At 36.9% G+C, this 27,205-nt stretch overlaps 1 protein-coding gene across 2 annotated transcripts in view; it reads left to right on the plus strand.

The window, feature by feature from the left end:
- NEGR1 (neuronal growth regulator 1) overlaps window positions 1–27,205 on the plus strand; it is a 947,630-nt gene that overhangs the window by 326,860 nt on the left and 593,565 nt on the right. The gene's annotated exons all lie outside the window — the stretch shown is intronic.

Raw genomic sequence — 27,205 nt, forward strand, 5'->3', positions numbered from 1 at the left:
TTCCAAATTTATTTACAAAACTAATAATTTACTGCTTGGCTTCTTGGCTTTCAACAAGTTAGGGAAGGATAAATTTTTAATGAATAAAAATTTGTTTAGGATTTGTACCTCACAGTTAACATCTTTTGGCTTTTAGGCTCATATCCTCTTAGAAATAGTTTTTGTTTGATACATTTGGTCTTTCTATATTAGCAAACAGAAGACTTCATTCATTCATGTGTTAATATATTACTTAGGATCCCAGTAGAATGTTCTATTAGCTGTTAAGGATACAAAGATTGTGTATTAGTCAGCTTTTAATTACTTTAATTAAAATATTCCAGAGGTGCCTCTTTTAAAAGAAAGATTTATTTTGGCTTACAATTTGGAGATTCACAGATCAGGGTCAGGCAATTCCATTAGTCTGGTGTCTGGTGGAGGCTGGCAATGGTGGAGCAGGTGCACAGAAAAGATCATGTGATGAGCCAAGGAAGCAGAGAGAAAAGCTAGGCCAAACTCAGCTTATGTATCCAGCCTTGTAGTGAGATCCGTCTTTAGAGAGCAAGACCCAATGACCTGAAAACCTCCCACCTAACTCATGTCTCGGATGCCACAACTAGATCAAGTCTCTACCATTAAATTCATCAACCATTAACATAAGACTTCATTGTTTAAAGATCTGCATGACTTTGAGGAGAAAAGACTTGCTCAATACATATAGTCTGGCTCCCTACTACTTAGACACTGTGTCATATTGAAGATGATAAGAAGAATGGAGAAATGGTAACATATAGTCCAAAGGACAAAAGGTCCAGCATTCCTAGATATAAAAGAGATTCTTCTAAGAAGTTGTTGGATTTGAAGGTCTGTATGGTTAACTTCTTCAGATAGTAACTGTGATTAAGATCATGACATTGGAGTTAGAGACTTAAAAGAACAAATCTGCCACTTAATAACTGTACAGCTTGGAGGAAGGAAGTCCTTTATCTCTCTTATCTTAGTTTATTCATCTACCTGATTGATAATAATGCTTGCTGTATAGTGTGAAATATTAAGATAATATATTTAGCCTACTTGAGGCACACAGTCCACACTTAACATGTAGCTATTATCATTGTCACTATTAATAAATTATTTCTTGCCTTTTCTCCAGCTTTCATTTTCTTTTAAGTGGGGATAGGTAATGTTCATATGCATGTTAATAAACCATCAATTTTTCATGTTTGGCTTTTCAGCAATTGGAGCCTTATAGGCTACATTATTTTTAGAAGCAAATTCTGTGCACTAAGTAGATGATACCCTGTTTTCACAAGTGTAGCTATGTGCAGAGTGAGACAGAGAGCAAATGGCTTACCTAACCTGCCAGTGAGTGGCCGACTGTCAAGAAGTTAGGCCTGTTACCTGCCCCTCTGTTCTTTGCCCATTCCCTCATGCTCCTAGCTTAAAAATCAATTTTCTGATTAGAAAGTTATTTTAGTTATTTCAATAAGGTCATTAGAGTAATACCTACTACACTAAAAATTTAGAAGTTGACTGAGTTTTGTCACTAGAGCATTGGGGACTATGTATCCAAGTTTGATAAGACTGAATGGTCAAGTTTGTCCATAGCAAATGTGGTCCTGCTGAGCACTTCTCACCAAATATCCTATGCAATGTATTCAACACTCAGGAAAAAACTTCAGCAAAGGATGAGGGCTCCCCTATTTTTTTTTAAATTTAAAATTAACATATTGTTCATTTGGTATAACTTAAGATAATGTGACAGCAAGAACCCAAATACTATTCCTGAGTCACATATCTTTATAATATTAAAAAAAAAACTTTAAGGTTAATTCTTTAAACATTACATTAGTCAGTGTTTCTAGATGAAGAACAACCAAGCAACCAACCAACCAACCAACCAAAAAAAAACCCTTGATCTCCTACTTGCAACTCAGATTTCATTCAGAGCTGCAGTTTAACTGATATATCACAGATGGATTTGAGCCATCTGTCTTTGTAAATGTCCCATTACAGTAGCCACTAGCCACATGTGGCTGGTGAAGACTCAAAGTATGTCTATTCTGAATTTAACCGTACTATACCTATAAAATTCACACTAGAGCTGGTGTGGCATACAGTGGTTTAAGCCCCTGCTTTCTATGCTGGTATCTCATATCAGAGTGCCAGTTTGAGTCCTAGCTGCTCCTGTTGCAATCCAGCTGCCTGCTAATGCACCTGGGAAGGCAGCTGAAGATGGCCCATATAGCTGAGCCTCTGCCACCCATATAGGAGACCTAGATGGAATTCTTAGCTCCCGTCTTTGGCCTGGCCAAGCTCTGACTGTTATAGCTATTTGAGGAGTGAATGAGAGGACGGAAGATCTCTGTCTCTCTCTCTCTCCCTTTCAAGTAATGAATTAATGAATTCAACTAAATTTCAATCCTTTCATGTAATGAATTCAACTAAATGAATTAATCTTTTAAAAAATTCACACTATATTTATAGACAATATGCAAAGGATTATATACTTCTTTTAGTAATTTTACATTGATTACATGTTAAAATAATAACAGCTTGGATATATTGAGCTAAATAAAATATATAATTTTAAGATAAATTTCATCCCTTTTTAATTATTTTTACATTAGCTACTAGAAAATTTAAAGTTATATATATGGATCATATTGTATTTTTATTGAGCAGTGCTGTTCTAGATATGTTATTAAGAACACAATGAAGAATACCATGTATTAGTGACTCTCAATATTCAAGAAATTTTGAGTGGTGCAATATTTGAAATCATGTAGTAATTTGTACTAAAATTTTATTTTATTTTTTATATTGATTTTCACATATTTCTGAAGCATCAGCAATAATTCATTCAATTTGCATGGCAAAGATAAATATAGACATGCATAATTTTAAATAACATGACATATTATTAATAGTAATTTCAAAAGCTAACACATAAGTCATCAATCTTGGCACTAGACAGACTACAATGCTGCTTATTTAAGGGTACATTTATTTGTTCATTTACTGACATTGCTTGAACATTTATAATAGATTAGGTTTGGGATATAAAGTTGGATAAAACTTGGTTTTTGCCCTAAATCACTTACAACTTAATAGATTAAATAGATAAATAAATATCAGTGATTATCAAAAACGCATTTTGACAGAAGTAAACATATGTTGTTATGAGATTATAGAGAATTGGAAATTTTTACCAGAGATGTGGAAGCTGAGTTTTAAGAGCTGTGTGCACCAATTAATGTTGTCCAGAAAAAGAGGTAAGGTGCAGGAACAGCAAGTAGAGACGCAGGAAAGTGACTTCTTTTGAAGTAAAAGTGTGGCTTAAACAAAAGGTGTTTTTGTTGGTGGTGTGTTTGTGTGCATGTTGATGGAAGAAGGAGAAAGGCAAGAGAATAGTGGAAAGAACTGAGATTGGCTAGATGATGCTGAAATACATGATGCCACAAATATGAGACGTATCATGTAGGACTAAGGAACATTATAGAGGGAAAAATATGTGGCTTCTCTGCTAACTCTAAAAGGAGACTAGAGGGTAGATTTCAGGGCGGAGAGAGTAAAAGTGAGGAAATCAATTAGGAAGCCATTGCAGCAGTCCAGGCAAGCCTTTATGACCGTTTCAGTGAAGCAAATTGTATTCTACAAGAAGCAGGGCAGGGAATAAACAAACTGAAGGGATCTAGGCTAGCACTCAGGTTTCTGCCTTGCAATCAGAATATCAATTTCAATGGCAGAGAACACAAGGAAAGAAGCCTGGCTAGTACAGGAAAAGCTCTTTTGATTGAACACATTGAATTTGTGATGTCTGGGAATATCATTAGATAGATAGATAGATAGATAGATAGATAGATAGATGATAGATAAGCAGAGTCAATTTTTAAGAGATAGTTCCATTAATGTGTTTGTGGATTGAGCTTTTTCTGAAAGAAAATGCAGAGTGACAAGAACAGAGGTCCAGGGACTAAGTCTTTATGAAAATGAAGTATTAGAGATACATCCAGAGAGAGTTCATATCATACATTTTTTAGGATTACTCTATAATCTGCAATTTTGCTAGACCAGAACTGTTCTAAAAGACAGATGCTTTATAATTTCACTAAATTATTATCGTTTTGCCCTGATAAATAATAGTAACTACACTATCATGTAAATTGAATATAAAATATATATATCTTGGCATGCATTTTTGATAACAATCAACATTTTTTCAGAACACCGTATTGCTCTGAACATCAGATATTAGGATGTCTCTTAAGACTGATTGGGGGCCGGCGCCGCGGCTCAATAGGTTAATCCTCCGCCTAGCGGCGCCGGCACACCGGGTTCTAGTCCTGGTCAGCGCGCTGGATTCTGTCCCAAGTTGCCCCTCTTCCAGGCCAGCCCTCTGTTATGGCCCGGGAGTACAGTGGAGGATGGCCCAAGTGCTTGGGCCCTGCACCCCATGGGAGACCAGGAGAAGCACCTGGCTCCTGCCATCGGATCAGCGCAATGCGCCGGCCACAGCGTGCAGGCCGAGGCAGCCATTGGAGGGTGAACCAACGGCAAAAAGGAAGACCTGTCTCTCTGTCTCTCTCTCTCACTGTCCACTCTGCCTGTCAAAAAAAAAAAAAAAAAAAAAAAAAAAAAGACTGACTGGGAAGAGAATGATATTATGAGAAAGGTACCAAACTATTAACCCCTAAATTTTATCATTTACAAAAGTCTTTGAATAATAGAAGTTTTTATAATACAGTATATAATAGCAGTGTTTTATTTGCCAACATTAAGTAGTAATGTTTTTTAAGAAAGCAAAATGTTTTCACCATTTCAGCAAACTTGAAGCATCTGGGCAATCAGATGATTGTGAAAGATGAAAATCAAGGTTGTAAAGCAACATATTCTTTGTAGCTAAACCTATTGAAATTATTATACTGCAACTATTTGGATTCTGTGACAAAAGCAATATTGTAGAAAAATTGTGGCTGCATATCAATTGTGAATAATAAATTATTTATGCTAAAATAAAAAGAAAAGCTTTAATAGTAAAATGGCATAATTATTCCTTTTCAAATGATGCATTTTTGTTTTACATGATCTAATGCGAATTATTTCATTTTACTCCATATCTTAGAGACCAAAAAGGTTCAGAGAAAACAACCAGGAGAGTTAGAAGTATATAAGAATTTATATATGATCAATGTTTAGAAAAATAACCATTCTCACAGTATACAAACAAGAAAATGGAGACTTGAAGTTTTGGTCTAGAGAGTACAAGTGTGAAAGCTATGATAAAAATGATTCTGATGTCTGACTCTGTTTTATATTTTATACAATAAAAATAAGCACATTTTGTTAGAAATATAATGACCAATACAGTTCAACTGAAGTAATTATTAGTGACATCATTAGTGTATTTGTTGGTACCATTTATGATAAGCTCTAGGTTTTATTTTCTAAAGTTTATGGAATAAGCATGTTGGCAGGATACTTTTAATGGACATGGGTCATATTTTAAAGATGGATTAAAACCATTAATAACATTTGCAGTTATCTAAGCTCTAGCCATAAAATGCCATTACTCATTTGTTCTACTTAGGCAACACAAAATGTAGTTGCTGGATTGATCAGATCTGCAGCTGGATCACTTACTGGCTCATTAATTTTTATCATATATTGAGCATTCTGACCTGGTACATCAGCTTTTGAAATAGCCACTTGTCTTCTTTCCCTAGGCAAATAGCTACTGGATGCATTTTTAAAATGTTGATCTAATTTATTTTGTTCTCATCGAACATCTGTGGGAGTAGAAAGATGGTAAACAAGTGTTTAGGTTTACGTGTACTTAGGGACTCATATCACCTCTGTGTACACTTCTGCAGGATCAAGCTAGGCAAATTTGTTTAGCTGGTGAAAAAGGTTTCTGGCATGTCCCTCCTTTTAATCCACTTTCCCTTCTCTTTGGGCACTCACCCCTAGGCATTTAGTTTTGACTCCTCCTGCCACTTGATAGCCCCAGATAAAAGAAGTAATTTGGATACTCGCGATGAAAAATCTTTATAATAGCATTCCTTTGCCTTTGTATTTTGTATCTCCTGAAATCTGTCCCAACACAGTGAGACAGAACGCATGGTCTTGACAACATAAATTCCCCATCCTACATATTCAAGCCCTCCTTTGTGAGAGTCACAGGATGAAATCCAACAGTCCTGTGTCTCAGAAGAACAGCATTTGTGTGTTCTTTAACTCCCTTGCATGGCATTTTCTTTCCCCTTGCCAGACATTGTTATCCCATTTCTCTTCTTGACTGCAGTATTCTGCTTCTATTTCCCAAATTAGTTCAAAGTTTATTGGGTCTTTGTTATGCTAGGGGGTCTGAATAGTAAAAAGAAGACCTCCAAAGACGACAATGCTGGACACAAAGAAATGACTGAGGCGATTTTAAGTATCAGTGTTAACTTGGGAGAAAGACATGGATGTATGTCATTTTGTTGCATACTAAGCTGTGTGTATTCTGCTACATAGTCATAGACATCTTAATTTTTATGAAACTTTATATTACCACAGCATATTTTCTTTTTTTCTTTTTTTTTTTTTTTTTTTTTTTTTTTTTTTTTTTTTGATAGGCAGAGTGGAAAGAGAGAGAGGCAGAGAGAAAGGTCTTCCTTTGCTGTTGGTTCACCCTCCAATGGCTGCCGCGGCTGGCAAGCAGCAGCCGGCACACCGCGCTGATCCGATGGCAGGAGCCAGGTGCTTCTCCTGGTCTCCCTTGGGGTGCAGGGCCCAAGCACTTGGGCCATCCTCCACTGCACTCCCGGGCCATGGCAGAGAGCTGGCCTGGATGAGGGGCAACCGGGACAGAATCCGGTGCGCCGACCCGGACTAGAACCCAGTGTGCCGGCGCTGCTAGGCGGAGGATTAGCCTATTGAGCCGCGGCGCCGGCACCACAGCATATTTTCATTCTTGTTGATTTTTCTCACCATGTACATACATCATTAAAATAGACATGTTGCATATGTATAGCATGATAAAGTCTATACATGTATTCAGTTCAGTGGCCTGCTCTTCCTTCCAATTGAGACTCTTAGGTTTTTGTACCTCCTTCCATTTTATATTTTCCTCACTGGAAAAAATGTGTAATTCTATTTCACCTTTTATTTTCTCCCCCGTTATTCTCATATTGTAGCTACAGCATCTTCTTTTTTCCTTCCTTCTTTTTAACATAGATATCTTTGGCCTCTACTGCTTGAACTAATGTGCGTTTGCAGGGAGCATTTATTCCATTTGGGTAATTTAGAACCAAAGCAACTACTGATGCACGACCTCACTAGCATAGTATGTCAGCAAGATCTGAGCTCCCCTTGGTATTAACAGGGCAGTGACAAAAGAGTCAGCGCCCCTTTCTGCACATGCTCATTTGTAGCCTAGGAGTGGTCTTAAGAACAAGAACCAGAATCGTTTCTCATTATGAACTTAGGACTGGAGAATGATATCCTAATGAGTTTTAAAACAGGCCCCCAAAGCATCCTGTTTGATTGAAGAGGGCACACTTTCAAATTCCATGTTGCAAAGCTGATTATTTCTCATACATCTTTTCAGAGAGTTAATTGTATAGAAAATGAACTAAGAAGAGAGTCAGAAAATAAATGGCTCTGATAAAGCAGATTCTACAAAAATCCCCTGGTTTCTTCAATTCATCATAATATTCCAGAGATTTTCCCCTGGCTATGAATGGATGCAATTTTCCCTTTTGTGCCACAAATGGGGGTGTTTATTTTCCTACTGCTCAATAGTAGTTGAAATGCTGTGGGGAATGTGCTTCTGTAGTATCTTCTTCAATATGCACTATCTCTGTGCAATCAAATAAATTGGATCATCGAAGACCACTAGGCACATTCATGTTCTAGCAGCAGCAAGCATGAGGGTCAATGGCCTGCATTCTCTTTCTGCCCCTATATTTCTTTGCTCAGCGGTGTATTATTTCGGTGGCATTATTTAGTCTTATTTGTGCACTGTCTCCCTCTTCTCTTTCCCTTTCCATAGATCACTACCTTGTGAGTGGTTTGTATTTCTCCCTGGTAGCTGTTGCTTCCCACTCTCTCTCCCGCCTGTCTCTTTCTCTTTTTTGTGTGCCAGATGTGAAGCTGACACCAGGCCTTGATTGAAACCCTCGAGTAGCTCTTTCACTACTTGCTATTCCTACATCTTGTTTCTTTTATCTGGAATCAGTAAGTGAGGGCTACAGAACATACAGGATTAAGCAGGTCTGAAGGAGAACTGGACATTAACTCTTTAGGAATTCTAGTGTGGCTAATAAGCCCATTCTGTTGAAGAAGGTATTCTGTTAATAAGCACCTTCATTCCAGAGACTGCAAAAAAAAAAAAAAAAAGAACATTCCTTCCTGGAAATCTCTTGCTCACAAAAAAAACCCAAATTCTGCTTTTAGAGCACTAAACCTTGGAGTTAAATGTCTCTGTCTTGAAATATCAATATCACATAAACATTGCAATTTTTTACTTTTATAAATTATTATACTGATGCCTAGGTTTTGTAATACATGGCTACAAAATTGCTATCCGCTTCTTACAATCAAAGACCCTTGCACTGGGGGAAAGGGACAAATGAACTCTGAGTCATCTCTGACAGGGGAATTGCTGGGAAGCAGCAGTTTTAAGAAAATAGTGAGACAAGATGGAAAATCTGCACTTCTGATAGCTTCATGAGCCACCTATGGTAGGGCTGTGTATGTGTGGGGCGTCTGCTTTACTGTAGGTGAACCAGGGAAACTAGAGATTTAGAAGTTAATTTGAAACACAAATTATCTTGCTCGATTGCCTTGATTCCAATGATCAACATTATGGGATTCTTGTTGAGTGTGTTTGCAATTTGCAATCCCTTCATGGTATATGATGTTGGAGTATAGCCACAGATAATGGGGAGCAGGACAGAGTGGGACAGCAGAACAGTTCAACAGGGACTGGGAAGAAGCACAGAATGAAGACCAATCCATGATGCCAGACCAGACAAACCAGAGGCCACCTCACTGTGACCTAGCTGCAGGGTCCCAAGAAGTGGAAAACTTAAATATTCACTCAGCCAAGACAAATGTTTCTTTTAAAGTCTCATAATGCACTATTGTGTGGAATGTATCTGGTAGATTAATGACCAGCTGTGGTGAAGGCCTGGAGCCCAATTTTAAGCTGGTGATAAATATCCTGGATTTCGAGGATTAAATGTTTTTGTAGCTGAGCTATATTTTATGAAACGATAAAAGCAATTACTTTGCCACATATAGAATTCTCACACACTGAAACAAAATTTAATTAGCTATTTCTTCACAGATGAGATTAGAGAACAAATAAATATATATGGGTATTTTCAGTTTTGTGTGCTCTCAAGATTTGCCTTCCTTTTTTTAACAGTATTTTTTATGAACTTTTTCAGCTAACATTTTAAATTCTCCTTTCCAATTTCTTTCTCATGAGCAAAGTTATCCTCATTTCAAATACAAGAAACCCTGGTGGTTGGAAAGAATTATTCCATTATGTATAATGTACTTCCAAGTATGGTGAAGCAATGCAAGTTGTCTACCAATTAGAGAGTGAATAAACAAGTCCGTCAGATACCCTAATGTTCTAGGTAGTCTGGGGAATCACTGATATCAAATAAATGGGATTCTTAATAGATTCAGAGATAATGCACATTTGCTTCTCTTTTCTGGAAACCATCAAACTGTGTATCTATGTATTTTCATAGATTTGTCCATACATTTTTAAACGATAACATGAAAAACTCAGGACATAAATGAACTCTTGCCTTTTATACTAGAAACTGTGTCAAATATAATTTGAAGTTATCTGGACTTCAGTATTAGGCTGCCTACATTCAAAGCCCAATTGGTATATTTATCTGGGATATAACCTTGTGCAAGTTACTTAACCTCCCTACATCCCAGTTTTTTCAAACAACAACGCTGTGAAGATTAAATGAGTTATTCCACAAAAAGTGCTTACCACAGTAATTTGAACATATTTTATTATATAGAGCTGCAGAGACATGTTTTCATGAGTTAAAATATACAATGAAGGGGAAGAATTCAAAGGATATCAAGTACATCTTTATATTTTTCAAGTATTATGAATACTTTAATATATGTGATATTTCATAAATTATTATGATTTGTGCTGCTTTCTTTTTGTGGTTATAGTTTTGCCTGTGAAGAAGAGATTATTATTTTTATAACTTAGGAGAAGACCCTAAAGCTCACAGAGATTAATGTGGTGTAATATAGAGGCTAAGAGCCCAGATCCTGGTAACAGACTACCTGGGTTCAATTTCTGACTTTGCTACCAGCAAACTGGACATTCTTGGGTGGTTAACCTGTGTTTACATCCAGTTTCTCATATTTAAGATACAGATAATAATAGTAGATAAACCCTATGGTTGTTTGGAGGATTTATTTAGTTATAATACATGTAAAAGACTTATATTGCTTGGTTCAAAGCAAGTACTTTTTAAGGGTTAACATTTTTAATATTTTTGTTGTTATTGTTAACAGCATGTTTAAGTTGACATAGCTAGAAATAATAAAAAGGTATAGAATTCTTAGCTTGTGATTAAAAATATTTATGTTGCTATTAGCAAATGAAAAGTTTATCTGAAAGAAATCAAAGAACATTTACAGGATTCTTTACAGATTCCAAGAATTCTTATGTGCACTTTACATGAATACTTTAAATTGTTCCTCACCACTACTATATGAGGCAAGACGTTTTTATGTTCACCTTAAAGATGATCCAGCCAAGACTGGGAGAAATTAACTTACTTTCTCAAGTCTGCCGAATTAAAAAAAAAAAAAAAAAAGTAGTCTAATCTCAGAGTATGTATAACATTATACAAATTTCCATTTTATCATTTTCTCTGTAGCTTCCAAACTTTTGCAGACATATGTTTGCTTTATAAGTAGAAAAAGGAAACACTAAAATTATTTCAACAGAATAACTATTGGGTTAAGTAGTAGACCCCTGAGTGAAATGTACGTGACATTTGATGTTAAAGTTGTGAAGCCAGAAGTTAGGATCTGTGCCTGTGGATAGGTAGGAGACAATGAGGAAGGGAGTAGGGTAAGGAGGAAAGGGAAAAGAAATCAAAGGGAGCAGTAAGATAGCTGAAATGGCAGAATTCCATTTCTCAAAGCACACTGGGGCCTGATCTACCTCATAGGATAGAATGGCACCAAATGAATCAAAGTGGTGCGTTTTATCATAGTTGAGTTAAGGAAAGTATAGAACAATTTTATGATTTTATGAGTGTTTTAAATCATAGTTACTTGGAAAATAGTTGATTATTTTCAGTGGAAACTATGCAAGCACCTTTTAAAGATATAGATAGAAAGATAAACTCATCAATTATGAATAAAAGCAGACTTTAATACAATATTTCTCACCTGTGTGTGCTGAGTATTGAGATCAACTGCCTCCATCCTGGAGAATATACAGGCTGCATTGCCCCCTGACAGATACCTTTGCCCATCTCCTACTGTGAAGCTCCCAGACATTTGTTCTTCATAGGTCTTTTATTTCTGAGCCTTTAGTTGTCCACAAAACAGTCTGAATTTCTGAAGGCTTGGCAAGAGCAGATGAACGAGACTAAAGTCTGTTTACTTTTATTCTATTTGCTAAAAGTGAAAGTGACTTAAGGATAAGCCCCCGTGGAGGGTGCAAACATTTTTGAAGGTGGTGAATTACTCTGTTTCATACTTGCAGAAAGTACCCCCTTCAGTGATATGGCCCAAAGGAATAAATTCTATCAGTAAAAAGAAAATCCAATTTTATTTGTCTTTGCTAGTAGATTAGAAACACCATTTAATCCAACTTCTATCTTGGGAAAAGAGATAGGTGTTTTCTATTATTTCATTTTCCAGATGTCATTGAATAAAATTATTTCTGCCTTCATCAATGTATAGAAGTGAAATTGCTATGTCTAACTTAGTTATTAAGTTTTATAATAGCGGAGAGTTTTAAGAATTTGAAGTTTAACTTTTAATTAACATTTTTGCATAGATTTTACAGATATTACATATAATAGGTGAAATAATTTCAACTGGAAATGTTCATAATGATTAACAGACGACTCATAGCTGTTTTCTGTGTGACTAAACTATTCAATTTATTTTAAAAGGAATGGTTATTATTTTTGATTTGTCAAATCCATCTAGTATGTGCAAGGGTTTGGCTTTTTGTATAGCGTTTATGATAACTATAATGATGCAAGGTCACATGAATACCAAAGAGTGTTTTTGGAGGGAAATATTTGCCAGTGAAATGTGCATATGTGAAGTAGAAGGCACTTATCCTTCCATCTGTGCTGATAGAAGAAAGCTCACCATTTTCTCATTCTTGGATGTTTAGCACTTCAAGGATTTCTCTCCTTAGAAATAGATTTTGTGAATTATATTTCATTTATATTCATTGATGCCTTATTAAATCAATCTCTGTAGCAGGCACACTCTAATTGAACTAAGTTCAATTAAAAATTTTGCTTTGTTTTTGCTGTCCCTCTATTTGAGTATGTGAAACTACTTGGAGTTTTAAATGTATCCAAACACCTTGCAGCCTCCTCCAAGTTAATTAGTCAACATTTATTGAAGCCCTGTTATATGCATTGCAATGAAAAAAAATGTGGAATTGTTTGAAGGAAATAATAGATGCAGTTGCTACCTTTAAGCAACAGAGAAAGCAAATAGAAAACAGGATTCAGACATTTTGAATCAATAGCTATTGTGGGGAGCAATCCGGACTAGACTAAGTTACTCGAATTAGGACTTATTCTATGCATCTGCTCTCCCACAATATGGCGCTGGGAGAGAAGTAAACAGCTTCCGCACAGCTGCCTCCAGTTCAACCAATTAACTGTAGGACTTGCTCCTGATTGGAGAGCAGCGTACTCAGCCGAGTTGGGATTGGCGGAGGAGGACTATAAAGGAGGAGAGAGACGGCATGCACAAGGAACATCTATGGGGAACATCTAAGGGAACCCGTGCAGCCCCCGAGAGAACCGGCCGGTGGTATGCCGCTCCCCTGCGGAAGTGGGGAATGTGGCCAGGGGGAACTGCCCTTCCACGGAGGTGGAAGGGATAGTAGCCAACCCGGGAAGAACCAGCAGCAAACCCGGGGAGGGCCGAGCAGACGAAAGAACAGCGCAGGGTCTTATGTCGTTCCTCCACGAAGACGGGGAGCGACATAATGGTGCCGTGACTCGGATATGAAGCCTAGGCAGGGCTTAGTGTCGTTCCCCCACGAAGACGGGGAGCGACATAGTGGTGCCGTGACTCGGATAGGAAACCTAGGAGGGAAAGACCGGGAAGAAGTGGGAAATTACTGGAGAGAGAGACTAGCAAAGAGCCTAGGGGAAGGCCGGACGGAAAGAGTGCCGGTGAAAAGCTAGTCAGAACCTAGGAAAAAAGCCGCGGGGGAAGAAAATTAGAAGCTAGGAAGGAGGTATTAACTGGGAACGTCTGGGAGACTCAGTCTTCCATTACGCTCACTGCTCCAACATGTCACAGACGGTACAGACAATGGAGTTCTTTGGCTACTCTTTGCCCACTGGCTACCTCTTCCTCCTCCTGGGCACCATCCTCTGTTTCTCCCTAAAGATCATTTATGGGCTAAATATGGTTTCTCTCTCTCTCTCTTCCTACTCCCCACCTCGTCGCAGCTTTTCCTCTAAGCAAGGGAAACGAGGGGGGAGGAAAATTCATGCATTCGTAAGAGCAATCGTAGAGACGTCCCCCTGGTTTCCACAGCAGTGGAGGCAGGTGGGACGGAAAATGCGCGAGGCTGGGGAACCGATAGAAGTGCTGAAGCTGTGGCAACTCGTTGATCAGGTGCTTCAGAACCCCACGGAAGGGATCGAGTTGTTGCTTAATGAGGGGAGTGAAATGCAGGAAGAATTATGGCAGGGCAGCCAGGCGAGCAACTATTGTAACGAACAAGTGAGAAGAAAATCAAAGAAGGATTTAGAGAGCCAGGAAGCTGCGCAGATGAGAGAGGCGCGCGGGCTGAAGCTGCGCGGAGCCGTGAAGCTGCCGGCAGGGCGAGGCGCCGGGAAGCCGCGGGGATAAGAGAAAACAGAAGTTTAGAAATGGAATGAGAGCGGGAGGCTGCGGGGATAAGAGAAACAGAAGTTTGGAAGTGAAGTAAAAGAAAAATAGGAATGCTGGAAGATAGAAGTAAAATGGGAGAAATAGGAATGCCCGGAGATAGAGAAATAGAGAAAAATAAGGCCTCCCCTCAACATGCCAATTAGAAGGCTTGGATTCGGTCTGCCCGATTAGTGAGGCGATGAGCACCTGGGCGGCTAGCCGCAGGTCACCGAAGACAGGCACGAATTAACATCAGTAAAGCTTCCCCACAATGCAACAATTAGGAGGCTTGGATTCGGTCTGCCTGATTTAAGGCGGTAAGCGCCAGCAAAGCTCGACCAGAGTATGAGCTGCAGGTCACCGAAGATAGGCACGAACCAACACTAATAAGTCTCCCCCACAATAAGGCAATGAGAAGGCTTGGATTCGGTTTGCCTGATAGGTTTTGTAAGCCCCTGCGGGCAGAGCAGAGCATGCGCTGCAGGGCACCGAACACAGGCATGCATCAGCGCCTAAAAACCTCCTCACAATGGCGAAGAGAGGACCCGGATTCGGTTTTCCTGATTGATAGGACTTGTAAGAGCCTGTGGCAACTCTAGCAAGTAGAGCAGAGTGTGTTCCGCGGGACACCGAAGACAGGCGCGTATCAACGCTAAAAAATAAAAAGAAAGGGGGATCTGTGGGGAGCAATCCGGACTAGACTAAGTTACTCGAATTAGGACTTATTCTATGCATCTGCTCTCCCACAATATGGCGCTGGGAGAGAAGTAAACAGCTTCCGCACAGCTGCCTCCAGTTCAACCAATTAACTGTAGGACTTGCTCCTGATTGGAGAGCAGCGTACTCAGCCGAGTTGGGATTGGCGGAGGAGGACTATAAAGGAGGAGAGAGACGGCATGCACAAGGAACATCTATGGGGAACATCTAAGGGAACCCGTGCAGCCCCCGAGAGAACCGGCCGGTGGTATGCCGCTCCCCTGCGGAAGTGGGGAATGTGGCCAGGGGGAACTGCCCTTCCACGGAGGTGGAAGGGATAGTAGCCAACCCGGGAAGAACCAGCAGCAAACCCGGGGAGGGCCGAGCAGACGAAAGAACAGCGCAGGGTCTTATGTCGTTCCTCCACGAAGACGGGGAGCGACATAATGGTGCCGTGACTCGGATATGAAGCCTAGGCAGGGCTTAGTGTCGTTCCCCCACGAAGACGGGGAGCGACAAGCTATGCTGCTCTTTTTGTGAAAAGAGAGTTGAACTAAAATTAAAGAAGCTGAAATTCAAGGCTGATTGTACTATACCATCGAGATATCGTGTTTATTTTACTATGCCATATAATAGTTAGAAGCAAAAAAACCCTACCCCTTGAGACAGAACATGGTGAAGATTAACAAGAGATTGTTTTGTGTTATGCTGAAAGTTATTTAGAAGAGAAAGAGTCGCATAGATGCACATGGGTTTAGTACTTAACTTGGAAGTTTAAAGTTTCCAGAGGAACACATATTTATACCTGGGCTTTAGTTTGAATTGCAAAGCCAAATGAAAGTTTTTTAATTTTTGAAAATTAGGTTATTATTTATTACTAATTTATTACTATATTTCTTAACTCACACTCTATGAGTTGAAAGATCATATAGTAACAGTGCCACCAATTACTTGATTATTGGACACTGTTGAATGTAAAGAATAAGACATTAAATAGAATTGCTACCTCCACAATATAAAGGAGCTTTTAAGAATGATTTATTATTCTGATTCCTAAATGGTTCTATCTAGATGTATGTTTAAAATAATTAGTTCATATAATGAATATAAATGACAGAATCTGTTTCATCTTTTTGACTGTAACTTGTGAAGTTTCCAACCATCCTAGCACTCTCAAATCTCACTAGATGATATTCCTAGCATCAACAGACATAGACTATATTCTTGTTACAGTGCCCTATGAGGGTACTTCAGAAAGTTCGTGATAAACAGATTTAACAGATAAATTTAAGGGTCAACTTTGTGATGCAGTAGGTTAACCTGTTCGTTAGGACATCCAAATTCCATGTGGAAGTGCCAACTGGAGTCCCAGCTTTTCCTCTGGAGATCCATCTTCTTGCTCATGCTTCTGGGAAAGCAGTAGAAGATGGCTCAACTACTTGGGTCCTGCCAACTGCCACCTATGGGGAGGTTTGAGTGGGTTCTGGGCTCCTTAGTTGTGGGAGACTTGAATGGAATCCTGAGCTCCTGGATTTGGCTTATCCCAACCTTGACTGTTGCAGTTATCTGGTAAGCAACCAATGAAAGGACTCTCTCTCTCTCTCTCTCTCTGTCTCTCTCTCGTTGTATGTGTGTGTATGTGTTTGTGTGTGTTTGTGTGTCTTTGTCACACTGCCTTTTAAACAAATAGATTAATAAATCTTTAAAAAAGAAATTTATTTTAATGTAAAATAATTTGGAGTACATACATAATTTTTTCATAATAGTGATTTCCATAAACTTTCTGAAAACCACTTGCATTTTTTCAGACACTGAGATCAAAACTTTGGATCCATAATGACATTTCCATCTGAATCATGTTATGCTTTCCACTAATAGCCTCGTAATTATAGGTCCTTCTCCTGTATTGTTCTCCACTGCTTCTGTCAAGATATTTTCATGAATAACATTTCAGTAGTTTCCTCAAGTCTCATTTCATTTTCACCACTTCCACCATTCTCATCTACTATATACGTACCCAAATATTTCTTCAGATACCCAGTCATGTCCATGATGAAGTTCCTCCCAACTCTGAAACTAAATCTCCACCCCTCATATTAGTGAAGCTGAACTAGCGTCCCTCAAAAGGGGCTTTGGCTTTTGGATATTCATGCTTCTTGGATTCTCCAAAAAAATTTCATCCTCTGCTTTAATTATGCAATGAGCATAATCAAAGCTTTACCTATGCAACGGACCCTTTGTAATAGCTTCTTTCTATAAACTCTCCAAGAGTGAGGAATTCATTTCTCATAGTACTTCTCAGTGTCTATCCAGAATTATAGCTCTCCATGTAATTTTTCACTACTACCAGATTCAAAGCCCTTTATTGTAGGGAACATTGTCACTATTGTACTCTGTAGCTCTTGGAGTACAATGATGAATTTCACAATGTTTCTTACAGATAAAGTATTAGGCACTTGATATGGGAGTGATGAGGTAGATGAGGACTCTGTTGTTACAGAAGCACCGGAGAAGGACCTGTAACACAATTTCAGAGCTTGGAAAAGCTTCTTGGGAAGGATCACACATAGACTATATTACACGGAATGAAAAAGAGGAAGTCAAATAAAGGATAGAAAGAGCATTTTAGGAAAAGAGAATAACATGAGATAGAGGAACACTGAAGCATGATGCTCCCTTGCAGATGTTTGGAATTAACAGTTAAGTATATTGGGAAGAAAGTGACAACCAGCCTAGACAGGTTGAGCCTTGTGTTGATAAGTGAGCATAACATTCAAATATGCGTATGGTGGTTGAATCTTGATATTGTTACCTGCTAAGGGGCTTGGGATTCATTTTACAGAATGAAAAGAAGCACCTGAAATGTTTTAGGCATGAATTGGTTATAAAAAAGGGATTTTTAAAACATACATGTTTATTTCCCAATTTTAGCATATGCTTTGTACTACTGGGATTGGGAAGTGTTCCTCATCTTGAAAACATATAGAATAATACTTAACTCATTAGGAGAGGAACAGGTGTAGCATCTTTTAAATTTTACTTAGATATTGCTTTGGTCCATACTGCCTAGAAAATGGAAAATTTGCTGTAATCTGTTGGATAAATTACACTGGTATGCATAATAGAATAGATTTTACAATGTACTTTATTGGCAACTAATAATTGTTCACATTCAGTTTTCTTTTCTGTATATTTAGAATGAACTTTTATTTTTATCAAAGCAATACATAGGCCTGACTCAAAAGTCAAGGATACACATTCCCACTGCTATTTCTGGCTCCTCAGAGATAACTTCATTACTCTTGTAGTTCTTTGTTCCTGCTCTTAGCTCCATTTTTCTAAAAAATGCACATATCCTATTTTTGAGGACTTTTCAAATTGAAATATTTCTAATGAGCTACAAATAAGAAAGAAAATTTAGGTTTCTTACGTCCTCCTCATTCCATGTATTCCCCTACCGTTTCTTGCCATATAGCATTCAGAATTGCATCACATTTGGGGGTTGAATAAGTAATATAAATATTGTGATGGTTTTTGACACTTGAACAACATAGTGAACCATGATTAAATTTTCTTTTAAAGATATTTAAAGATACTATATTAAATATTGTTTTGAAGCTGCATAATTTTAGTATATCAATTTTAAATTATCTGAAGATTTTTCAACTTAATGTTTTAAATATTCTATTCATTTTTAGGCACATTTATTGTTCTTATCAAGTAGGATATTTTGCCCTATATTCTTCCTGGCTACCCTATTCACTTGCACCTCTCTCAAGCCAGTAATGATGTTTGTTTTTTTTCTCCTGTTTTTTCTTTCTGAAATGTTCTGCTGATCCTCACATCATGCTTATTTTCTTGATATTATTTAGCTTTCGTAGGTTCATTTTTTTCTCAAATGCTTGATAATCCTTTCTGATTAATCATATCTAGAAGAGGACCACAAGACAACTTACTGGTAGAGTTGAACTAGTGGGCTTCATTGAAGTAGGACCTTGTGTGTAATCCAGTTGTTTCTTTGAAAACTTCTAAATGCCATTATTTCTTTGTAATGTCTTTGAGATTTAACCCAAAGTTTTCTTCAAAGAAAAAACTTCCTGTCTCCTTTCTATTTTGGGATGGAAAGTACTTGCCAGCTGTCTGTTAGCACATGTAGAAAGGAGCCAAGCATTATATTTCTTTAAAGGTAAACTTACAGTTTTTAATCCCTGTTTTCATTATAATCCCTGTTTTCATTATTGTCCATTATTGAGCATGGTGTTCTTGACTTTAGAATTTTGCTGCAATTTCCATGGCTGCCGGATTTGAGAAGAATTTAATTTACATGAAATTTGAACTAATCATAATTTTTTCAAAGATAGTCTTTATTCTCACTTTCTAAGTTAGCTGGACCCTCAGATTTTCTATTTCTTCTATGGTTTGGCAGCTCTAATTGAATTTGTACTTTTTAGTTACAACTCCAGAAGGAATTTACCTTCCATCCTTTTCTACTTTAGTAAGTCAATAACCAGTTTCCAGGATCAGTGAATATATTCTCATTTATTGTCATGTCCATTTTTATTCAAGTGTCTTGTGACGTATTTTTTCTTCTTTTTTTTATTCACACATAGTGAATTGGTGGGAGTAAATGAAGATATAAGCATATCCATATCCATTTATCTTCATTTTTGAAAATTTCAAAGTACTCTGATCGTATGATTTGATCTGTACTACAATCTGGAATATATATACACGGAGTGTAAGATGTGGAAACAGCTTCTGGAGTCGAGTTTGGGAGTTATGAGGTAGCAATTTTAGGACCATATCTCCAGTGCTCTTCATAATATATTACAAAATCCATGATGCAAACATAGGGACATTATCAGAAACTTAGAATTAAATAAATACAGGTAATGGATACATAAACGTCATCATAATAGTATAAAGAAAATGAAAATTCTTTCTAATACCAACGTATCAATCATCTTTATTTAATTTTTTACATTCATCTCTTACTCAAAGAGGACAAAACTCTTTCTACATTTAAATAAGTAAATGCTTGTTGCTCAATTTCATACAATTTCCTATTTTCCCAGACAGCACTTACTGAGAGGCAGATAGGTGTAAGACCAGCATCTTTCCCATCATTGTGAAGAAGCCATTGATTAGGAAACAAAGTGTTTTGTATTTTTATATTAAATGCTGGCATTCATAAAAAAGACTCTTGGGAATCCTCATACTCTTTTTTTTTTTTTTTTTTGGACAGGCAGAGTTAGACAGTGAGAGAGAGAGAGAGAGAGAAAGGTCTTCCTTCCGTTGGTTGACCCCCTTGTTTCTCTTTCTCTTGTTCTTTCTCTTTTCCCTTTATAAATAAATTAAGGTATTAAAATTAAAAATTTCCAGTGTTCAGCTTGAAAAAATCAAGATTGATGGACCTGTTGGCCATTTTGAAAGTGCCTAGACTCCTTTCAGTCAGGGAATTCATCTCAATAATAGGAAGTAGCATCTTCAAAAGTTTAGTATCTCTGAAATTCAGGAACAAACAGGAATTTTCTTGTTTTATCCCTTAAACCCTTAATATCTGGCATTCCCATAGTGTCTAGTATTTTTAACTATTGCATAAATATGTGAGATTTAATTTGTCTTAAAAAATCTCTAGAAAGAGGTAGTAGAGCACTACACTCCATGAGTGAAATGTTTTTTGGCTGGTTTTAAATGACTTGTGTGGACTCTGTAATAAATCCATTGAAAAATAAACTGAAAATATACTCTTTTTCTTACTGACATTTTACTTAAAATCTATCTGTCATTTACAGACTTGGTGAAATTAAAGTATTTGGAAAGAAGTATTTCTCTTAAAAAAAAAAAACCCTAGTGCAAATACAAAAATAAGTTGTAAAAAAAAGTACAATAAAATTTTGTTTTACTTAGAAACTTCCCATTTTATTTTAAAACTATTTTTTAAAAACCTATCTAAATCCCAAATGCAGAAAGATAAATAATTGTGTAGTTGAGACCACACAAAATTTCGTTTCTCTTCTGCTTTTACAGTCACAAGTCACTCAGCCTCAATCAGATTCACTTATCAGGTGTTAAATGAAATGAAAACCCTGGGGCTGGATCCAAGTATTCCAAGTTTGTATATTTGCTGGAAATCTTCCAGTAAATCATAAATTAAAACAATAGCATTAAAATTTCAGAGTGATATCAAAGACAACGCTTCATTATTCTTTTTCTCTTGGCACATGGACGTGTTATATAAGCTGATGGAACTGCATTGCTTCAAGGCTTTCCATTTAGATGAGATCTCTTAACTGTGTTTCAAGGTTGTGCTGTGTTGATGTGAGTTCATGAAGTGCAGCAAAAGCAAAATCAAAGCCTTGAGTATACAAACTTTCCTCTTGCAAAGTTTAGATTAATCCAATCTAGCTTTTGTGGTTATTCATAAATCTTATATATAGGCTGCTCTATGTTCATTGAGTAAATGTGATTATAGAGCCCAAAACTGGAATGATAGCTCAATTTGTTAAGAACATATTTATTGAGGATCTGTGCAATGCCAAACATTTTGCTTCATGGTGACCACGTGACAACGTCAAAGGAACTGCATTCAGGAGAAATTAGAAATAAGTACTCTGCTCTTTCCAAGTAACAGGTGATTAAATTCAATATTCTCTTCCCCAAATGTTAGGAGATCCCACTCCATGGTAAAAATAAGTCTGATAATTAAAAATACTGAACTGGAAGAAATTTGAGAGAGCAACTATTCCATCCAGACTTTATAGAAAAGAAACTGGTTAAGGAGCATATCTACACCTGGTGATTTAGTTCAGTTACTTTGAAGAGGGTGTAGGATGCACAGTCAGACAAATGTACATGTTATGTTTTAAACAAGTTGATGGACACTTATCAAGTGTTAGTTCATACGTGTATTGATTCCATTGCATAGATCTAGAGGAATAAAGACCTAACTTTAAAATTATTGCAGATTTCCAAATTTTGCATAAGATATTGAACAGAAGAGTAATTCTTTTTTTAACTTTTATTTAATAAATATAGATTTCCAAAGTACAACTTTTGGATTATAGCGGATTTTTCCCCATAACCTCCTTCCCACCTGCAACCATTCCATCTCCCAATCCCTCTCCCATCCCGTTCTCAGTCAAGATTCATTTTCAATTACCTTTATATACAGAAGATCTACTTAGTATATACTAAGTAAAGATTTCAACAGTTTGCACCCACACAGACACACAAAGTATAGAGTACTCTTTTAGTAATAATTTTACCATTAATTCACATAGTATAACACATTAAGGACAGAGATCCTACATGGGGAGTAAGTGCACAGTGACTCCTGTTGTTGATTTAACAATTGAAACTCTTATTTATGATGTCAGTAATCACCGGGGCTTTTGTCATGAGCTGCCAAGGCTATGGAAGCCTCCAGAGTTCACCAACTCTGATCTTATTTAGATAAGGCCATAGTCAAAGTGGAAGTTCTCTCCTCTCTTCAGAGAAACATACCTCCTTCTTTGATGGCCCATACTTTCCACTGGGATCTCACTCACAGAGATTTTTCATTTAGGTCATTTTTTTTTTTTTGACAGAATGTCTTGGCTTTCCATGCCTGAAGTACTAGAAGAGTAATTTTTTTTTTTAAACTTCTATGTGGTAAATATAATTTTCCAAAGTACAGCTTATGGATTACAATGGCTTTTTTCCCCCCATAACGTCCCTCCCACCTGCAACCCTCCCATCTCCCACTCCCTCTTCCCTTCCATTCACATCAAGATTCAGTTTCAATTATCTTTATATACAGGAGATCGATTTAGTATATATTAAGTAAAGATTTCATCAGTTTGCACCCACACAGAACATAAAGTGTAAAATACTGTTTCAGTACTAGTTATAGCATTAATTCACATTGGACACACATTAAGGACAGAGATCCCACATAAGGAGTAAGTACACAGTGACTCCTGTTGTTGACTTAACAATTTGACACTCTTGTTTATGGCGTCAGAAATCTCCCTAGGCTCTAGTCATGAGTTTCCAAGGCTATGGAAGCCTCTTGAGTTCGCTGACTTCGATCTTATTTAGAAATGGTCATAGTCAAAGTGGAAGTTCTCTCCTCCCTTCAGAGAAAGTTACCTACTTCTTTGATGGCCTGTTCTTTCTACTGGGATCTCACTCGCAGAGATCTTTCATTTAGGTGGGTTTTTTTTGTTTGTTTGTTTTGTTTTTGTTTTTTTTCCAGAGTGTCTTGGCTATCCATGCCTAAAATATTTGCATGGTCTCTTCAGCCAGATCCAAGTGCCTTAAGGGCTGATTCTGAGGCCAGAGTGCTATTTAGGACATCTGCCATTCTATGAGTCTGCTGTGTATCCCACTTCCCATGTTGGATAATTCTCTCCCTTTTTTATTCTATCAGTTAGTATAATAGATACTAGTCTTGTTTGTGTGATCCCTGCGACTCTTAGACCTATCAGTGTGATCAGTTGTGAACTGAAATTGATCACTTGGACGAGTGAGATGGCATTGGTACATGCAATCTTGATGGGATTGTATTGGAATCCCCTAGATGTTTCTAACTCCACCATTTGGGGCAAGTCCAATTGAGCATGTCCCAAATTGTACATCTCCTCCGTCTCTTATTCCCATTCTTATATTTAACAAGGATCACTTTTCAGTTAAATTTCAACACCTAAGAATAAATGTGTGTTAATTACAGAGTTCAACCAATAGTATTAACTAGAACAAAAAACATACTAAAAGGGATAAAGTATTAAATTGTACATCAACAGTCAGGACAAGGGCTGACCAAACTCCCTGATCAGTGACAACTAACCAACCAAAAAAAAGTAAACCTGTTGAAGTGAAAGGGACACTATGATAAACAGTGACTTGAAGAGTAATTTTTAAAAGTGATGTACCTGCAAGTTGAATTCATAACACTACTCCTATCACATGCTTCCTAATTTTCTTAATAGCTTCTTATTGAAATATTTTTAAAGTCCTTACACATATTCTTGGTATATTTGACACAATTTCAGAAGACCATGAAGAATAGGGAAATAAAAAGTCAAAGGAAATCAGGAAAAAAATGTGCTCAGAATGAAAGTAGCCTCTCTCACACCCTCTCTGTCAAATACCATAGGCTTATATTGTTTCTCCACCTCTGAAATTTTATTGACTATATTCCATCTTCCACAGGAATACATTTAAAATATTTTATGAGCTTTTTGGAAAAAGTCTGCACTGCTCTTTCACATTTGTAATGCTTGTTTAACAAATGATTCAACATGTATATAAAAGAAAATAACTCTTTTTGGAATAAAGAACAATGACTGATGAAGAATTGATAGGTTTTCTCCTAATATTAGGTTTTACCCACAGAATTCTTTTAGCATGGGTGTCTTTTCCCTGAGCTCTAAAAAAAAATTCACATTTCATTATATTGTAATATATTAGTGAAAGAAACATTGGCATAAAGGAAAACATACTCCATTCTCAATTCTATGCTATTCTCGAGTTAAAGTTTCCATTAATTTCAATGAGAACTTGAATAAACATGATGGAACATCATGATTAAAGTATACACCTTTTTAGATTGTTCATTCATTTATTACTTAATTTGTTCTTTTAAGGTATACAAATTTTATGAGTACAACTTTAGGAATATAGTTACTCTTCCCATCATACCTGCCCTCCCACCGTACTCCCTCCCCTTCTCCCTCTCCCCTTCCGAGCCCCATTCTCCATTAAGATTCCTTTTCAATTAACTTTGTATACAGAAGGCCAACTCTATACTAAGTAAAAAAGATTACCTGTTTTTCTCTGTCATATTTATGAAATAAACAAGAGGTGCTAATCTCTGATGGTGAGTAAATGAATTCTGATGTAGACATTTGCAAAAATAATTAATATACTATTGAATATAAAGCAGGCTATTTTTAAAATGAAAAGAAATGTTAATTAAATGAGGTTCAGAAATATCCTGTCCTCAATTTTTAAATGTTGCTAACAAATCAGGAAATACCATTATTTTATTAATTTGGATGATTATTTTGTTAGTGTTATATTAAAAACTAGTAAACGGTATATTTAATTATAGTTTCATAAAATTACAATATAACAATTTTTTATTTTTAAAAGTTATTGATGAGATAGATTAATAATCTATTAAAAGTTCAAAGAAAAAACAAATAATGTGATTCAGAAATTATATATAGAAATTTTCTAAATATCCTAAACATGTAGTAGTGTGATGATGATTATTTTATTCACTTATATATTCACATAAGAATACATGTTATTAATTGATGTCTAACCCATTTTGGCTGAACTATTATTAAAATAGGAAAACCTCAAGCTCACTGTGAGTGTCAAAACAGATAGTAACTCTTTCAAGAGAAAAAATCAGCATGTCGGAATCAATGGCTTTGAGTATCCTGAGGCGCTGTGGTGAATGCGCTCAGGCTGTGTTCTTCAGGCTGCATTACTGAGGTAGTCATGTGAGTGTCTGCAGTAAGAAGATAGAGAGCACTAGGCGAGCGGGGATGATGGTTTTGCTGAGTAATCTTCTTCCTTGACTGTATTCTGTGGAAAGCTGAATTCTTCTAGTAAAGTGTCTTTTGTACAATGAATGAATCAAATGGAGATATAGCCTGAAAATGTGAATGGGCTCCTAAGATTCTCCAAAATAAAGAAATAAAAAGAAAAGATATCATCCTATTAACAATAAAGTGCAAAAAACCACCAGACAAGTCACTTCCACAGGAGACAGGCAGCCCTTCAGGGCAATCTCTTAGTTTCTAATACTCAGTTCTTAAACTCCACATAGCTTTCCAAAGAAAGTGGAAAATGATTTCCCTGTGTATTAACATTTCCTTTTATCATCTCTTAAGTTACCCAGTTTTTGAATTGGGGGGAAAGGGTCTACAGAGATTCTGTTCCTTAACCCTTCCACTTATTGATGGCTCCAGGTGTTACGTGGCTTGTGGCAGCATTTCAGCCTCTGTCTCTGTATCACATTCACTGCCTCCTTCTCTGCTACCATCCTCTCCTGTTGGTTTTTTATAAAACCACATGCCCTTGGCCTAGGGATTCTCCTGCATCATCCAGAAGGGTCTCTGTATCTCAAAGTTAAACCTAATTATATCCGCAAAAGAATTACATAACATTTTCAAATACCAGGGATTATTATCAGAATATATCTTTTCAGGGGCCAGACTTAGGTTTTCCTAAACCAGACAATCTTCAATGAGCAGGCATTTGCCCTAGCAGGTTAGCCAGAAGTTGGGAGGCCTGCGTTTCATGTCAGCCTGGATTTGAGTCTGGCACTGATATACTTTTCCAGTTTTGAACTAATAGACATGAGGGAGTAGGTAACGGCTCAGGTGGTTGAGTTCATGCCACCCACGGGGGAGACCTGGATTGTGTCTATCACTACGAACTTTAGCCAGGCCAAGTCCTGGCCATTGTGGGCTTTTGCGGAGTGAACATCTGATGGGAGTTGTCTGGGAGTGAACTGGCTGATGGGAGTTCCTCTCTCTCTCTCTTTCTCTCTCCTTGCCTCTCTACCTCTCATATAATAATATTAATAATAAATAATTACAAATAATTATAATAAACTTTTCTTGTTGTATGTACAAGACATTGTGATTTAATCAACATTACCATAGTAGCTGGGAGTCATATAGACCTGGGTTTTAATTATGGCATGAATAAATTATTAACTATGTGTTATTAGGTAAGTCATTTGAAGAGAAGAAAATGCCACAACATACAGCATACCAAGTATGAAAATGTTTTTGAAGTTACCCTGAGGGTATATGGTGACTTTCCAAGGCTATTCTGGCAGATATTTTTAAACCATTTCTGATCTCATACTTTCATAGAGGCTCTTCCCTGAAAGTGACCTCCCTGAAAGTACACCTGCCATTGGGTTGCCTCCAGCATGTATCATGGATTTGTGAAAACTAAATGAAATATAAAATTGGACCTCTGTACACACACAAAATGATTAGGAATACATACTTATAACACGTTATAGTGCTTAAAACATGTTAGTTTTAACTCATTAATTTCTGTTAAGCCCTTCAAATTATAGTAGTACATAATTTTGAATATATGCTGGGTATCATATAAATATTTTATTCTTCCAAAATTACTTCAGTGAAGAAAAATCAGTACGTTCAGATATTCAAAAGCTTAATGACATAAACCAAATCAGTTGAGAAATGCATAATTGTGCATATTTCTCTCTCTTGAAATGATGTTTTACCAAAACTTTGTTAAATTCTAATTATGTAATATTGAATGGTTTGTTTCATAAATAATTATGAAACACCTACTATTCAAACTACTGTTTTAAATCATGACTGATACAAAGGTAAGAGAGATATACTGC

Source organism: Oryctolagus cuniculus, chromosome 7, assembly GCF_051225735.1.
Source record: "Oryctolagus cuniculus isolate XC-2025 breed Fujian yellow rabbit chromosome 7, ASM5122573v1, whole genome shotgun sequence".
In the NCBI taxonomy this organism is placed as follows: Eukaryota; Metazoa; Chordata; class Mammalia; order Lagomorpha; family Leporidae; genus Oryctolagus; species Oryctolagus cuniculus.